At 46.8% G+C, this 12,164-nt stretch overlaps 1 protein-coding gene across 2 annotated transcripts in view; it reads left to right on the top strand.

Annotated features, from left to right (window-relative positions):
* The first annotated feature begins 5,349 nt into the window (after positions 1–5,349).
* LOC137327662 (tetraspanin-18-like) overlaps positions 5,350–12,164 on the top strand; it is a 377,857-nt gene continuing 371,042 nt past the window's right edge. For both annotated transcript variants that reach the window (XM_067993462.1, XM_067993463.1), the window contains exon 1: positions 5,350–5,522. The gene's annotated coding sequence lies outside the window, so the exon portion shown is untranslated. The remainder of the gene's footprint in view (positions 5,523–12,164) is intronic.

Genomic DNA, 12,164 nt, shown 5'->3' on the forward strand with positions numbered 1-12,164 from the left:
TTCTTCAAGAAGAGGCCGGCACAGAACTCTGCACACTTCCGAAGCTAGACCTGGAAACCAGTTCCCGGATAGGAGTAGCTCTGTCCGTGGCAGTTGATCGTATCGCTGGTTTGAACTTTCATGCCACTGGGTCCTTCCAAGTGAAGCAACAGCAGGAGATATATGCTCAATCTCCCTACCTATATCGTGATGGTCAGAGAAAAACATGCAACAACATGAAAGAGAGAGCCCTGTTTGGCTAGATTCCCCAAAGTGCAGGGCATTATTGATGGCACACACGGGACATACAGGCCTCTACCCCAACTTTATAAGCAGAAAGGGGTTCAACTCCATGAATGTGCAGCTGGTTTGTGAGCATAGGTAAAGATTAATGCATTTAGACACTCACTGCCCTGGTAGATGCCATAATTCAGTCATTTTATGCCAATCCACTAGGGAGCTAGAGCTATCCATTGAAGCCATGGGTGGAGGACACTCCCTCAGTACAGCCACAGATATGTGTGGGTGCAGGGTGACAGTGAGCTTGTTGAAGTGCTCCATTATCTGTTCGTCAACATGGTGAATCCAGAACAAGATAGACTGCTGCTGTAGTTTGGAGTCCAGGGTCTCTAGTGCGTCAGTCACAGCATTTTATATGGAAGCTATGGCTGAGCTTAGGACTTCAGCCAAAGGGAATTCCGCTGCAGAGGACCTTGGTGTGATCACGCTCTCTATGGTGATCTGCACCTCAGTCAGATGGCAAACTGCTATCAAACTGATGCTATAAATTTGCAGGGCTACTGGGAAAGGGTGGGGGTATGAGACTAGCTGGATTGCTCTTGCATAGAGTCAGCGTGGACTCGATGGGCTGAATAGCCTCCTTCCATGCTGTAACCTTTCTACGATTCTATGCTTCTATGAACTGCTTTTACACATGGACCCTGTGAAGCCCAAATCCCTGGACTCAGCATATGAAGCAGGTCTTGAGCTGGCCAGTAAGTTGTAACTCCTCTAATTCCACCTGCAGTGACTCTTCCTCACTCATACTTTGTGTTTCATCAAGTGTTCCCACCTGCAGCTCATATACTGAGCCCCCAGCCATTCCCCGTCCCACCCATTCCAAGTGAATGTATTTGGGTTGATGTTTGCCATTTAGGCAATGATGCAGGCTGCAGTGAGGTGCATTTTCTGGGATGCACATTATACTCTGGGAATCAACACAATCAGAAGAAGAACATATGTGTAATACTGTCAGTAAGACACGAATTCAAACACAGCTCACGTGACAATATATTGTGTGTTACGCTGCTGTGAGCAACTGTATGTCTGTGTTTCAGTGCATGAGTGACTGAGTGAGTGAAAGAATAGAGAAACAAGGCATGGCAGTAGTCCCGAGCTGGAAGTAGGTCTATGACTTTGCCCTCCTCCACTCCCTGTATTATCTCAAGGTCCATAATTTGCAGGACTGTCTCCTTATAGAGGGTCAAGGGTCTTATGCTTGCTGTGTCCCTTCAATCAACAGTTTCTGGCCCACTGCCTTTTTAAAATTCATTCTTGGGTTGTGGACGTCACTGGCAAGGTCGGCATTATTCCCCATTCCTAGTTTACCTTGAGAAGGAGGTGGTGGGCCTTCTTGTTGAACCACTGCAGTCTGTGTGGTGAAGGTCCACACACAATGCTGATTTTTTTTTATTCGTTCATGGGATGTGGGCGTCGCTGACGAGGCCAGCATTTATTGCCCATCCCTAATTGCCCTTGAGAAGGTGGTGGTGAGCCGCCTTCTTGAACTGCTGCAGACCATGTGGTGAAGGTTCTCCCACAGTGCTGTTAGGTAGGGAGTTCCAGGATTTTGACCCAGCGACGATGAAGGAACGGCGATATGTTTCAAAGTCGGGATGGTGTGTGACTTGGAGGGGAACGTGCAGGTGGTGTTGTTCCCATGTGCCTGCTGCCTTTGTCCTTCTAGGTGGTAGAAGTTGTGGGTTTGGGAGGTGCTGTTGAAGAAGCCTTGGCGAGTTACTGCAGTGCATCCTGTAGATAATACACACTGCAGTCATGGTGCTCTGATGGCGGAGGGAGTGGATGTTTAAGCTAGTGAATGATGTGTCTATCAAGCAGACTGCTTTGGCCTGGATGGTGTTGAGCTTCTTGAATGTTGTTGTAGCTGCACCCATCCAGGCAAATGGAGAGTATTCCATCACACTCCTGACTTGTGCCTTGTAGATGGTGGAAAGGCTTTGGGGAGTCAGGAGGTGAGCCACTCGTTGCAGAATACCCAGCCTCTGACCTGCTCTAGTGGCTACAGCATTTATGTGGCTGGTCCAGTTCAGTTTCTGGTCAATGGTGACCCCCGGGATGTTGATGGTGGGGGATTTGGCGATGATAATGCCATTGATTGTCATGGGGAGGTGGTTAGACTCTCCCTTGTTGGAGATGGTCATTTCCTGGCATTTGTGTGGCGTGAATGTTACTTTTCACTTACTAGCCCAAGCCTGGTACCGAACAGTCCCGCCTCTGACCGTATGATGGAGGGAAGGTCATTGATGAAGCAGCTGAAGATAATTGGGCCGAGGACACTGCCCTGAGGAACTCCTGCAGCAATGTCCTGGGGCTGAGATGATTTGCCTCCAACTACCACAAGCATCTTCCCTTGTGCTAGGTATGACTCCAGCCACTGGAGAGTTTTCCCCCTGATTCCCATTGACTTCAGTTTTTCTCGGGTTCTTTGGCGCCACACTCGCTCAAATGCTGCCTTGATGTTAATGGCAGTCACTCTCATCTCACCTCTGCAATTCAGCTCTTGTGTCCATGTTTGGCCCAAGGCTGTGATGAGTTCTGGAGTTGAGTGCCCCTGCCAGAACCCAAACTGAGCAGGTTATTGGCGAATAAGTGCTGCTTGATTGCACTGTTGACGACTCCTTCCATTGCCTCGCTGATGATTCAAAGTAGGCTGATAGGATAGTACTTGGCCAGGTTGGATTTGTCCTGCTTTTTGTGGACAGGACATACCTGGGCAATTTTCTATTGTCGGGTAGATGTCAGTGTTGTAGCTATATAGGAACACTATGGTTAGAGGTGCAGATAGTTCTGAAGCACAGACCTTTAGCACTACAGCCAGGATGTTGTTGGGACCCATGGCCTTTGCTGTATCCAGTGCACCTAGCCTTTTTTTGATATCACGTGGAGTGAATAGAATTGGCTGAAGACTGGAATCTGTGATTGTGGGAACTCAGGAAGGTTCATTCGCCGAGGCCGAGAAGGATCATTCTGGCTGAACATAGTTGCAAACATCTCAGCCTTGTCTTTTGCATTCATGTGCTGGGCTCTGCCATCATTGAAGATGGGGATGTTTATGGAGCCTTCTCCTCCCATTAGTTGTTTAATTGTCCATCATAATTCATGACTGGATATGGTAGGACTGCAGAGCTTTGATCTGATCCGTTGGTTGTGGATTCGCTTAGCTCTGTCTATAGCATGCTGCTTCTGCTGTCTAGCATGCATGTAGTCCTGTGTTGTAGCTTCACCAGCTTGGCACCTCATTTTCAGTTATGCTTGGTGCTGCTCTCAGCATGCTTTTCTACACTCTTCATTGAACCAGAATTGGTCACCTGGCTTGATGGTGATGGAGGAGTGAGGGATATGCCGGACAATGAGGTTACAGAGTGTGGTGGAATACAATTCTACTGCGGCTGATGGCCCATATCGCCTCATGGAGGCCCAGTTTTGCAATGCTAGATCTGTTCTTAATCTATTCCACTGAGCACGGTAGTAGTGCCACACAACATGATGGAGGGTATCCTCAGTGTGAAGACGGGACTTGATCTCCACAAGGAGTGAGCGGTGGTCACTCCTACCAAAGCTCTTAAGGACAGATGCATCTGCAATGGGCAGATTGGTTAGGACAAGGCCAAGTAGGCTATTCCCTTGTGTTGGTTCTCTGTTAAGTGCAGCCTTCTCCTGCAAGTAAATAGAAAAAGGACAAATGTTGGAATGAGAAATAGGAGAGAAGACGTATTCCATCTGAGTGTGCAGTCCAGTTCTTACTTTATGTGAGTCTCTGAACTTGCAGGTAGCTTATGCTGACAGTATATTGCTCTTTGCCACATTTTATGGGCCACAGATGCAAGCACATTGGCATGGCAGCAATATGGAGTGGCCAGCAAAAACATGGGCCTGGTTGTGTGTTTGGAAGTAGTTGAGCAGTTCCCTTAATGCTAATCATTCTTGCTCTGTGATGTTGTAAGAAGTTTCACAGTGATGTTCTGTGACCGTGTTTTGTGAGCCAATGTTATAAAGTGTGGTCACTCACCTTAGCAATCTGTAAATTTCTTGTGTACCTGCTCCCACAACCAATGGACGGCTGAAATGCCATTGACCCATTCCAACACCTCCATCCACGCTGCTCTTGTCCTGCTCTTCATAAAGCCATCCCTCTGGCTAACACTTCCTGGAACAGGATCTCCAGAACGGCTTCTGCAAATGGCACCTTTCTAACACTTGGCCTTGCTGTAGCCATTTCCCCGCTCAGTAGCAGGACAGCGTATGGGCAACCTGCAGACCTTTAAGAGATGCAGGCACCACACAACCGCCCTTCGGCTCCACCCTTTGACACCGCCTTTTGACACCACCCTTTAACACTGCCTGCTCCTGGCGTGTGATGCCTTGTGGCCTGGGAGCATGCGATAATATTTTAATGAGCTGACTTTGCATTATGGTGCAAGGTCAGTGCAGTGCACAGGTGAACACAGCTCCTGAAGAGCAGCACTGTGCCTGCACCACATTGTCTGTCCCTAAAACTCTAGAGAAATTCCTGAGGAATGTTAATGATTTTTGTCCCGAATGTATCTCTCACTAGATGGTGACTCCACAAATAAATAGCCAGTCCTGCCAGAACTCTTCTTGCTTTATAAACTCAGTTCGGGCTGGACTCCATCCTAAATTTTTAAAATTCTATGATCACATTGAGCCCCCAGAACATTTAAAAGTGGACTGCAGATTTGTTCACTGGCTGGAATTAATAATGGCACAGTGACTAGGCCAGCACTGCAAGACCACAGGAAGCCTGTAATTAAATGATCTTCTGTCTCTCTCGCACACATAACTACGATTGTTCTGACAGAGCCTCATGGTTTTGGAAGTATGCGCTGCTTTTGTGGGTCTAGAGGCATCCTCATCTCCTCCTTCATGGCATGTCTGAGCTGCACTTCACTCTCACTCTTTCTCTCTCAGGCAGTCATGTGAGATTAGTTAGAAATCGTGACAAACAGCTTCCTGCCAGGAGGCAGGACTTCTGCTCAAGCTGCTGGATTCGGAGTATGTGAATGAGCTGAGCTGTCAGTGTACAAAGCAGCTGAATCCTGTGTGACTGAGAGGAAAGGACACAGACTTTTCTCACGAGCACTGGCATTGAGAACCTTTCCTTCTCCCTCAACGCCCAGTACTTGGAGGTTCTGTCCAACACAAATTATTTGTCATTGTTCAGAAAGACGGGAATAATTGCAATTCAACCAAAGCTTGTGAGTGCTGAAGTAATTCTAACACAGGTAGGTCTAAATGACAGTGGCTACATTTTTTGTTGTTGTTTTATTTTCACACTGATGTAGTTCAGTGTGCTCTTATGAACTGTATGCTTGCTCTAGGCAGGTTTCGCCGGAGGTGCTTGTGGATGCACAGATTGGTGCTTAGTGTTTCAATTTCTCATTGAAGAATGAATCCCACAGCAGAGATTATCTGGCAAAGACAGTCTGACACTTACAAACGGACCCTCTGGTTGTGGTACAGCTCTGCGGAGTCCAAACTTAGCATTTTCATTTCTTTTTAAAGGCAGAGATAAAGAGATTGTAGCTGTAGACTGTGTGGAGGCTCCTTAAGTTCTGCTTGAACTACATTGTATACACATTGGGCTGCTGATAGCACTGCATTTAGCAGGAGGGAGATTTTATCAGCCTGTTGAGTGAGGGAGATTACAAATTCATTTATACATTATCTGGGCTGTTTGTTTTATTGAGACACACAGAAACTGATTCAAATCTGGTTTAGTTAATGTCTCCCTTGTCATATATTCCTCAGTAAGAAATGTACCAGCCAAGTAATTCCAGTCACAAAGTAAGAAGTGGAAACCTGAGAGATAGCGCCTCGCTGCTGAGGCTCTCTTTAAAGGGATCCCCAAGATCTCTTTCAGGATCATTTCTTACATCATTTCACATCTCATTTGTTGCTTGTGCTTCCAGCTTTTTAGGAGCCCCTGTGTCAAAGTTTGGTCACAGAGACCTGTCAACGCTGCTATGTAAACAGCCACAAGGAGGTGCTGTGGGCTGGCATGCTTTCAGACTTCCATCTCTTTTTTTTCTCTCTTTCCCTCACTCTTTCTCTCTCTCACTCTCTCTGCTCAGATAATCGATCTGAGAGCAGAAGTGATAGGACACCCATCCACTTCAGCACAAGTCACCTATCCTCTGTTCCTGCAGCTGCTCTCTACCCATGGTCATTCAGATCTTGAAGAGGGCTCACAAGCAGACCGATTCATAAGAACCCTAACCCTTTACAGGTTTTATTTGATATAGTCCCGAAATGGTGTCACAGACAGCTCACTATGAAATCTGTCGGTTGGACATTCTCCAGCATCTCACAGTTCTGCACTTTTTGAACTAAAATCCCTGTTAGCTATTCAAGCAGATCTATTCACAATCAAAATTGATATAAAACGTTCAAAAAGAAAACTGAATCAACATTTTTAAAAAGTGTTGGAGGCAGAGGAATTTACAAAAAAGTCCTTTCAATTCATTTAATATTCTTCAACTGCCAGCTGCTGTCAATCACTGAGTGCTGCCACAGAGATGACAGAATTAATTAGGGTCCAAAATATCACACCCGGAATTTAACAAAGTAAATGAATATGAGTTTATCCCCCACAGGCCTGGGCTCAGAGTGATCAGAAAAAAAATAAATGCATCCATTCAATTCAGCAAACTTTTAAATACAGTATCTGAAAAAGATGGAGCAGATTTAAATCCTGGTTTTAAACTAGGCCCTAAGATCTGAAATTCCCTCCCTAAACCTCTCCATCTCTCTTTCCTCCTTTAAGACCCTCCTTAAAACCTACTTCTTTGACCAAGTCCTGCCTTAATATCTCCTTCTTTGTCTCGGTGTCAATTTTTTTCTGATTATGCTCCTGTGAAGCACCTTGGGACGTTTTACTACATTAAAGGCGCTTTATAAATGCAAGATGTTGTTAATCCCTGGTTTTGAAGAAGTCGGGATTGTCAGTCATTTCTTGTAGATTTCAACTAAAATAAATCAGGGAGAATGCAGTTCACTCTAGGAAACCGTGCTATAGATATGCTCAGAGAGCACTGTGGTCTCTTTAAAACACATCAACCCTCACCATTCAGGCTTGGAGACCTGCAACACCATCATTCTTATTTGGGTTCATCGCTAAGAATTTTCAGTTCTTCTGGTGACTAAATCGAGCTTCTGCTGAGAGCAGTGCAAAGGTCAGTTGTAAAGAGACAGGTTTTGAATGGCAGCATTTTTAGTTAAGAGATTCTCCTGTCACTTTTGGAAGCTTTTTAATGGATAAAGCACAGCAGCAGTTTTTCAGCATTCCGCAGATGAAGTGCAGGGGAGTAGCTTGGTGAGTTCTCCACAGTGTTGTGTGCTGCTTCAGCTCAGGACTGTGGGAGTTGTCACCACCCCAGGTGTATAAATTGCATGATACAAAACATGGATCTACTCCATGTCATCTCAACGGTTCCTGCAATCACAGCTCAGCTAGCTCTGGGATACTGAATGCGGTACTACAGACAGGGGGGTGGAATTCGTTATTGTTGTGTCCATACCAAACCTTCACCCACAGAGTCTGTACCAAACCTTCACCCGCAGAGTCTGTACCAAACCTTCACCCACAGAGTCTGTACCAAACCTTCACCCACAGAGTCTGTACCAAACCTTCACCCACAGAGTCTGTACCAAACCTTCACCCACAGAGTCTGTACCAAACCTTCACCCACAGAGTCTGTACCAAACCTTCACCCACAGAGTCTGTACCAAACCTTCGCCCACAGAGTCTGTACCAAACCTTCGCCCGCAGAATCTGTACCAAACCTTCACCCACAGAGTCTGTACCAAACCTTCACCCACAGAGTCTGTACCAAACCTTCACCCACAGAGTCTGTACCAAACCTTCACCCACAGAGTCTGTACCAAACCTTCGCCCGCAGAATCTGTACCAAACCTTCACCCACAGAGTCTGTACCAAACCTTCACCCACAGAGTCTGTACCAAACCTTCACCCACAGAGTCTGTACCAAACCTTCGCCCGCAGAATCTGTACCAAACCTTCGCCCACAGAGTCTGTACCAAACCTTCACCCACAGAGTCTGTACCAAACCTTCACCCGCAGAGTCTGTACCAAACCTTCACCCACAGAGTCTGTACCAAACCTTCACCCACAGAGTCTGTACCAAACCTTCACCCACAGAGTCTGTACCAAACCTTCGCCCACAGAGTCTGTACCAAACCTTCACCCACAGAGTCTGTACCAAACCTTCACCCACAGAGTCTGTACCAAACCTTCACCCACAGAGTCTGTACCAAACCTTCACCCACAGAGTCTGTACCAAACCTTCACCCACAGAATCTGTACCAAACCTTCACCCACAGAGTCTGTACCAAACCTTCACCCACAGAGTCTGTACCAAACCTTCACCCACAGAGTCTGTACCAAACCTTCACCCACAGAGTCTGTACCAAACCTTCACCCACAGAGTCTGTACCAATCCATTACCCACAGAGTCTGTACCAAACCTTCACCCACAGAGTCTGTACCAAACCTTCACCCACAGAGTCTGTACCAAACCTTCACCCACAGAGTCTGTACCAAACCTTCACCCACAGAGTCTGTACCAAACCTTCACCCACAGAGTCTGTACCAAACCTTCACCCACAGAGTCTGTACCAATCCATTACCCACAGAGTCTGTACCAAACCTTCACCCACAGAGTCTGTACCAAACCTTCACCCACAGAGTCTGTACCAAACCTTCACCCACAGAGTCTGTACCAAACCTTCACCCACAGAGTCTGTACCAAACCTTCACCCACAGAGTCTGTACCAAACCTTCACCCAGAGTCTGTACCAAACCTTCACCCACAGAGTCTGTACCAAACCTTCACCCACAGAGTCTGTACCAAACCTTCACCCACAGAGTCTGTACCAAACCTTCACCCACAGAGTCTGTACCAAACCTTCACCCACAGAGTCTGTACCAAACCTTCACCCACAGAGTCTGTACCAAACCTTCACCCACAGAGTCTGTACCAAACCTTCACCCACAGAGTCTGTACCAAACCTTCACCCGCAGAGTCTGTACCAAACCTTCACCCACAGAGTCTGTACCAAACCTTCACCCAGAGTCTGTACCAAACCTTCACCCGCAGAGTCTGTACCAAACCTTCGCCCACAGAGTCTGTACCAAACCTTCACCCACAGAGTCTGTACCAAACCTTCACCCACAGAGTCTGTACCAAACCTTCACCCACAGAGTCTGTACCAAACCTTCACCCACAGAGTCTGTACCAAACCTTCGCCCACAGAGTCTGTACCAAACCTTCACCCACAGAGTCTGTACCAATCCATTACCCACAGAGTCTGTACCAAACCTTCACCCACAGAGTCTGTACCAAACCTTCACCCACAGAGTCTGTACCAAACCTTCACCCACAGAGTCTGTACCAAACCTTCACCCACAGAGTCTGTACCAAACCTTCACCCACAGAGTCTGTACCAAACCTTCACCCACAGAGTCTGTACCAAACCTTCACCCGCAGAGTCTGTACCAAACCTTCACCCACAGAGTCTGTACCAAACCTTCACCCACAGAGTCTGTACCAAACCTTCACCCACAGAGTCTGTACCAAACCTTCACCCACAGAGTCTGTACCAAACCTTCACCCACAGAGTCTGTACCAAACCTTCACCCACAGAGTCTGTACCAAACCTTCGCCCACAGAGTCTGTACCAAACCTTCACCCACAGAGTCTGTACCAAACCTTCACCCACAGAGACTGTACCAAACCTTCACCCACAGAGTCTGTACCAAACCTTCACCCACAGAGTCTGTACCAAACCTTCACCCACAGAGTCTGTACCAAACCTTCACCCACAGAATCTGTACCAAACCTTCACCCACAGAGTCTGTACCAAACCTTCACCCACAGAATCTGTACCAAACCTTCACCCACAGAGTCTGTACCAAACCTTCACCCACAGAATCTGTACCAAACCTTCACCCACAGAGTCTGTACCAAACCTTCGCCCACAGAGTCTGTACCAATCCATTACCCACAGAGTCTGTACCAAACCTTCACCCACAGAGTCTGTACCAAACCTTCGCCCACAGAGTCTGTACCAAACCTTCACCCACAGAGTCTGTACCAAACCTTCGCCCACAGAGTCTGTACCAAACCTTCACCCACAGAGTCTGTACCAAACCTTCACCCACAGAGTCTGTACCAAACCTTCACCCACAGAGTCTGTACCAAACCTTCGCCCACAGAGTCTGTACCAAACCTTCACCCACAGAGTCTGTACCAAACCTTCACCCACAGAGTCTGTACCAAACCTTCACCCACAGAGTCTGTACCAAACCTTCACCCACAGAGTCTGTACCAAACCTTCACCCACAGAGTCTGTACCAAACCTTCACCCACAGAGTCTGTACCAAACCTTCGCCCACAGAGTCTGTACCAAACCTTCACCCACAGAGTCTGTACCAAACCTTCACCCACAGAGTCTGTACCAAACCTTCACCCACAGAGTCTGTACCAAACCTTCACCCACAGAGTCTGTACCAAACCTTCACCCACAGAGTCTGTACCAAACCTTCACCCACAGAGTCTGTACCAAACCTTCACCCACAGAGTCTGTACCAAACCTTCACCCGCAGAGTCTGTACCAAACCTTCACCCACAGAGTCTGTACCAAACCTTCACCCGCAGAGTCTGTACCAATCCATTACCCACAGAGTCTGTACCAATCCTTTACCCACAAAGTCTGTACCATAGAATCATAGAATGGTCACAGCACAGAAGGAGGCCATTCAGCCCATCGAGCCCATGCCGGCTCTTTGTAAGAGCAATGCAATTAGTCCCATTCCTCCACTCTTGCCCTGTAGCCCTGCAAATGTTTTCCCTTCAGGTATTTATTCAATTCCTTTCTGAAAGCCATGATTGAATCTACTTCCACCAACTTTTCAGGCAGCGCATTCCAGATCATAACTACTCGCTGCGTAAAAAAGTTTTTCCTCATGTTGCCTTTGGTTCTTTTGCCAAACATCTTAGATCTGTGTGTTTTGGGTCTCAATGCTTCAGCCAATGGGAACAGTTTCTCTTTATTTACTTTATCTAAACCTTTCATGATTTTGAACACTTCTATCAAATCTCCTCTTAACCTTCTCTGCTCTAAACCTCAGCTTCTCCAGTCTATCCACGTAACTGAAGTCCCTCAACCCTGGAACATTCTGGTAAATCTTTTCTACACCCTCTCTAAGGCCTTCACATCTTTCCTAAAGTGTGGTGCCTAGAATTGGACACAATACTCCAGTTGTGGCCGGACCAGTGTTTTTTAAAGGATCAACATAACTTTGTTGCTTTTGTACTCTATGCCTCTATTTATAAAGCCCAGGATCCCGTATGCTTTTTAACCGCTTTCTCAACCTGTCCTGCCACCTTCAAAGATTTGTGCTCATATACCCCCAGGTCTCTCTGTTCTTTCACCCCCTTTAGAATTGTACCACTTAGTTTATATTGCCTCTCCTCGTTCTTCTTGCCAAAATCTATCACTCCCCAATTCTCTATGTTAAATTTCGTCCGCCATGTGTCTCCCCATTCCACCAGCCTGTCTACATCCTCTTGAAGTCTATTACTATCCTCCTCACTGTTTACTACACTTCCAAGTTTTGTGTCATCTGCAAATTTTGAAATTGTGCCCTGTATGCCCAAGTCCAAGTCATTAATATATATATCAAAAAAAGCAGTGGTCCTAGTACTGACCCCTGGGGAACTGTATACCTTCCTCACCACTGCTCTCTGTTTCCTGTCACTTAGCCAACTTTGTATCCATGCTGCCACTGCCCCTTTTATTCCACGGGCTTCAATTTTGCTGACAAGCCTATTATGCGGCACTTT

The sequence above is a fragment of the Heptranchias perlo genome, chromosome 12 (assembly GCF_035084215.1).
Source record: "Heptranchias perlo isolate sHepPer1 chromosome 12, sHepPer1.hap1, whole genome shotgun sequence".
NCBI lineage: Eukaryota > Metazoa > Chordata > Chondrichthyes > Hexanchiformes > Hexanchidae > Heptranchias > Heptranchias perlo.